The following is a 6,000-nucleotide window of genomic DNA, read 5'->3' as shown; positions in this document are numbered from 1 at the left end:
AACAACAGATCAGCTAAAACAGCAGAGTTATGGGTAAACATGCATGGCTGTCTCCTGCTTAGACACCAGAACCTTCAGGGAAGAAGAGGGCACCAGAGGCACCCATTGTTCACAAGTGACTGGCAGCTGCTCCAGCTGTGAAACAAAAGACTCTCTTTATAGGTGCCAACTTCCTCAGAAGCCAACCGGGTTCCCATCTGTCTTTCCTATCACATTTGTAAATGTGGAATGGAACCTTTAGTAGAAACATTTATAGAAACAATAACTATTCACACTTCCTGATACTTTAAGTTTACCAAATATTTTCCTCTTGATAGCTTTGAGAGGTAGGTGGTATATCATTGTTCCTACTTTATAAATGAGAAAACAGACTCAAAAAAGGGAAATAAGGTCATAGACCCAGTAAATGACAGAGCCAGGGTGTGAATCTAGATGCAGGAAAATATCGTTGAGGCTAGTCATCACTCTGGGCCTTCAGATAAGGGAAGACAAGCCCAGTGGGGATGTCATGATCCTCACTGGAAATTTTCTCTCTCAGGTTCCCAGTTACTTGCAAGTTTTTGGAGGAGACCATAGTTTTTTGATATTTCTAGCAGGCCCATTGAGCATATTGTAGTTTCTGGACACCATATGATGAAACCTTGGAATGAGAGTCTCTCACATTAAACCATTATCTAATGGTTTAATGGTCGATGGGAAAGAGGAAGAGCTGAATGGCAGAATCATAGAAGATTAATTCTGATAGGGATCTTACCCCCTTATCATATGTAATATGAGGACTGACTAGATGGTGTAGCTCAATCCTGAGGGCATGATTAGAGCCAACCCAAGTGGGTGCTTAGAGAACCTGGTCCAGTAAGTGTGTGATAATGTGGAAGGGGATGGGGGCCTGGATTTCCACTTCAGACCTTGCCTGTTGTGCTTTGCATGATGCCATCTTGTGGGGATCATCGGAGAACCTGCTTCTAGAAAAGCAGAATGGACAGCCAAAGGTATTTTGTGATTGTTTGATATCAGGGGATTGAATGATGATAGAAGAAATTTTAAGTGGATGCTAACCCAGAATTAAGTGTGCAAGACAAGGGACACCAATAGCAGCCAAGACTATTTGGGATCACAGCCCTGAGGAGTAACTTGGAGGATATAGTCCATCAATGAATCAACCCTGGCCATCAGCAGCCAAGTTACTTACACATTCAATACAATAGAACAAGGAGAAGAGAACAAACATTTAAGAGCCTACTGTGTACCAAGCACTGTACTAAGTGATTTACACATGTGGTCTCAGTTGATCCTCCCAACAACTCCACGAGGTAGATGCTATGATTACCCTAAATTTAGCTGAGGAAACAGAGGCAAATAGAGGCTAAGTAAATTTCCCCTGGTCACATAGATAGAAAATGTTCAAGACTGGATTTGAACTTAGGTCTTCTTGATTCCAGTATTATGGCTCTTACAAGACTTACAGAAGATGGGGGTGGGGGTGAAACTTTAGAATAGGGAATTTAAAAAAAATCTCAGAGAGATCCTGTTTCAGCCCCTTGTCTGACATATTTGGAGATCTAATCCTAATTCTAAAGCCTGGGCTTTCCGGGGGTTATCGAAAACCAGGATTCAAAGCCGTGTCCATTACTTGGAAAACCAGTACTCTATCCACTCAATGCCAGAGCCAGAGAAACTTTATAAAGTAAATATTGAGGCTAGAAGAGACCTCACATAATATCAGAATTAGACAAGACCTTAGTCTTGTCTAAATCCTTCATATTTACAATGTGGGACCTGAAACCCAAAGGGAAGAACTAACGTTCTGAAAATAAGTGGCAAAGTCTTAACTCACAATTATATCTTCCCATAGTGTAGTAACTTGTGTCAATGGAAGCCTGGAAAGCCTCAATGGTAGTTAGGTAATGAAGTGTTTGGAGAACTGGCTTTGGGGTCAGGAAAATTTAAAATCGATCCCTGTCTCAGATATTTATGAGCTATATGATTATTGGTAAGTCCCTTAACACTTCTTCATCTCAATTTCCTCATTTATTAAATGAGGATAAAAATAGCATCAACTTTACTAGGGTTTTATGAGGATCAAATGTGAGAATATATGTAAAATTCTTTGTAAACTTTAAAACCTATAAAATGATGATTATTATGATTATTAATTATTGTGGTCAAGTATTATGAGGCATCTTGGAAAGATTAAAGATATCCTGGTGTAGTGAAGAGTGATAAGGATGGAGACAGAATCTAAGTCCTGATTCTGAGACCCTGGATAACTCAATTTAACTTTGAACTTCAGTTTCCACACCTGTTAAATGGAGAGTATATATCACTTGCCCTGCCTAATTTTGAAGAAAGAATGTTTCTAACGTTCAAAATGGTTATATAAATGTGACTTTTTATTATCACACATGCTAGCAAAAGTATAACAACAAATTAAAACCCTGGCTGAAGGGTCTCATTTTGACTGACACCTCACACAGCCAGGAATAAGAGTGGGAAGATGAAGAGAGAACATTCTTTTCTAAGTATGTTTTATGGGACCTAGAACTATTTGTGGAGTCTCATCAAAGTATAGTTCCTGCATATGGGACTGAAAGAATAGACCATGGCATGAAATGAAGGCTGACCATGGCATGAAATGAAGGCTAAGACTTAGATCAATGGCTCCTAGAGTATGATCCAAGGACCCCTGGGAATCCCTGAGGGTATTTCAAGGGATTATTGATGTCAAAACTGTTTTCATAATCATTCCAAGATATTTTAATTTATAATATAGAAAATATATAATATATTTGTATGAGTGAGACAACTTAAAAACAGAAGCAATTTGGAGTCTTCAATTATTTTTTTAAACCCTTGTCTTCTGCCCTGGAATCAATATTGGTTCTAAGACAGAAGAGTGATAAGGGCTAAGCAATGGGGGTTAATTGACTTGTCCAGAGTCATACAGCTAGGAAGTGTCTGAGGACAAATTTGAACCCAGAACCTTCCATCTCTAGGCCTTCCTCTCTATCCACTGAGCCACCTAGCAGCCCTCAATTTTTTTAACCCTTACCTTCTATCTTAGAATCGATAATAAGATGCTTGCTTCAGCAACAGCCATGCTAAAGTTGGAACATGATAGAGAAGATTAGCATGCCCCTGCATAAGGGTGACATGAAAATTTGTGAAGCATTCCATATTTTTTATAAAAACAACAACAAAAAGAATCAATATGAACTATCAGTTCCAAGGCAAAAGAATGGTAAGGGCTAGGCACCTAGGATTAAGTGAGTAGCCCAGGGTCACACAATTAGGAAATGTCTTAGGCCAGATTTCAACCCAAGACCTGACATCTCTAGACCTGATTCTGTATCTACTGAGCCACCTGGCTGCCCTTTTAATGTTTTATAACAATTTAAGTGTTCTGTGACCAAAAAGTTTGAGAAAGTCCATCCCTTTCAACTCTAAAACCCTATGATTTTATAATGGAAAGAGTTCTGGAGTTAAGAGACAAAGATCTCAGTTCAGGACCCAATTCAACCATTTACTACTGATCTGAATTTAGGTTTTACCTCTCAAGACCTCAGTTTCCTCAAATATTTATATAAAGGGCATTGTGCCAGAAAATCTCTAAAAAGCCTTTTCGCTGTAACATCCAGTGACTTCTCCAGGAGATTCCTCATCCCCTGGATTTGATTATAATGACTATATAAATTAGCCCACACTTACTCATTAACCCTGTCCTACCACAAATCACTCTGGGCTGGAATAGCTTCAAGGGATATAATCTCTACCCTGGAGTCTCTGCCCTCCAGGAATTCATAGTATGGTTGGGGAGAGAAGACCTACACCCAGGAACCAAAACAAAGCCTAATATAATTAAGTGCCCAATGATGTGGAATGAACTATGAATTCAATAAAACATCAGAGAAAAGTGGGGTAATTTATTCATTGAACAATAATTTACTGGATTAAAAAATTAACTAGAAGCCATACTAACCTCTAGAGAATACCTTGGATTCAGAATACCTGTGTTTTAGCAAAATATGATCCAATCTTTTATGAAATATTGTAGGTGAGAAGTGGTAGGGGCTCAATTAACTAATTGATTGATTAATCAATAAGCTTTAATTAAAGAACAGAAAGGTAGTACAGTGGATAGAGCATTAGGACTGAAGTCAAGAGGACTTGGGTTCAAATTGGCCTCAGACACTTCCTAGCTGTGGGACCCTAGGCAAGTGACTTCAACCACAATTGCCTAGTGTTTGCCACTCTTCTGCGTTAGAATTGATCAATTGATTGATCAGTTGATGAATTGGCAGAAGGTAAAGATTTTTTTTTAAGTATCAATTAAACAATTACTATGTAGCAGACATTCTGCTAGACTTTGAGGAAACAAACATGAAAATGCTCTTGCCCTCAGGAAGATTTTATTTTTGTACGTGTGTAAGTATATACAAAAATAGATCTGTATACACAGATGCATTCAAAGAAAGTTTAACTGCTTCTAAGTGTTAATTTTTCTTTGTTATTAAAGTTTTGTGCCGCTCTTTTCTTTCTTAAACATTTTGCTCCCATTTTTATGTACATGTATGTGTTTTAATCTGTTTATTGTATTCTCCTCAGACATATCTACCTTTTCTTGCTTACTGATACTATTTATAATTTTATATATATGTATATACAGAGATGTTCTTGTATTGTCCTTATGCCCATATATGTCCTTCCTGATAGGGTATAATAATTTAGAATATATGTACATATTTATATACACACATGCATGAAAACAAGCCATCTATTTATACAAATATACACACTACATGTTAAATTGTAATTGAATACTATTTTTCTATAAGAAATGACAACCTAGATGATTTCAAAAGGCTATGGGAAGATGTGTATGAATTGATGCAGAGTGACATGAACAGAATTAGAAGACCAATTCATACCATAACATTAATATTATAAAAATGAACAATTTAAAATTGAATAAATTGATGAAGAATGGAATGAGTAGAATAAAGACAACTTATCTAACACTTTAAAAACAAATATCTTTGAAACTATAAGAACTCTGACTTATGCAAGGACCATCCCAGATTTCAAAGGACCAAAATTGAAGTATATTCTTTATCTCTTGATGCAATGGATTTAAGGTGCAGAATGAGAAAAAAGCAATAAAGGAATTAGTTTTGCTTTACTATGTATATTTGTCAGAATGATTTTCCCCTTCAATTGTGTGTAAGAGAAAATAGATTCCTGTTATTTTTAATTATTTTAATTAACAAGAATCTATTTTTAAATTATTTCATTTTTTAAAAATTATTTTAATTTTAATTAAATATACATGAAATAACTTAAGGGAATAACAGGACTAAGGGAAAGGCAGTGGATACTCCAGGGTAAGGAAAGACCTCAAGAAGAATAGAATTGCTCAAGCTGAGCCTTGAAGAAAACCAAGGGCTCAAGAAGCAGAAGTGAAACATATGCTACAGTCAGTGGAATGCGAGATGGTGCATCATGTGTGAAGAACAACACAAAAAAAGCCATCTGCATGAAACTAGAGTATATGAAGGGAATGAATATATACTAAGATGGGAAAGGTAGATTGGAGTTGAGTTAAAATGACTTTAAATGTTACAAAGAGGAATTGTGACAATTATGTGGAGTCAGTATTAACCCTAACCTTAATCAAATAGTCCAGTGACATAGTCAGGTATGTGCCTTTGAGGTGACTAAACTCAAATGATAATACAAGTTGGTGATTTGGGGATAAGTCCAATTATGAGAATCAAAAAGCAGTGATCATGAGCTCCTCAGGGACAGGGGATGTCTTTTGCCTTTCTTTGTATGCCTGGGGCATAGTGATCACTTAATAAATTCTGATTGACTGACTGAATAAAAGTAATTAATGGATCAATATCAACTTAGAGAAAAGTCTCTAAGGAACCTAACCTTGACTCTTTCTATTCAATATTTTTATTAGTGACTCAGGTGATGTCACAATGATCAAATCTTCCT

General features: G+C 36.6%; 1 non-coding gene across 1 annotated transcript; it reads left to right on the top strand.

Moving 5' to 3' along the window:
• Positions 1 to 3,081: 3,081 nt before the first annotated feature.
• Positions 3,082 to 3,183, top strand: LOC130455325 (U6 spliceosomal RNA). Its single transcript, XR_008913239.1, has one exon. It is a non-coding gene; the product is annotated as a U6 spliceosomal RNA (small nuclear RNA).
• The last annotated feature ends 2,817 nt before the right edge of the window (positions 3,184 to 6,000 follow it).

Source organism: Monodelphis domestica, chromosome 6, assembly GCF_027887165.1.
Source record: "Monodelphis domestica isolate mMonDom1 chromosome 6, mMonDom1.pri, whole genome shotgun sequence".
Classification (NCBI taxonomy): domain Eukaryota; kingdom Metazoa; phylum Chordata; class Mammalia; order Didelphimorphia; family Didelphidae; genus Monodelphis; species Monodelphis domestica.
The sequence above is the reverse complement of the archived record's forward strand: the minus strand, read 5'-3'. Positions and strand labels throughout refer to the sequence as shown.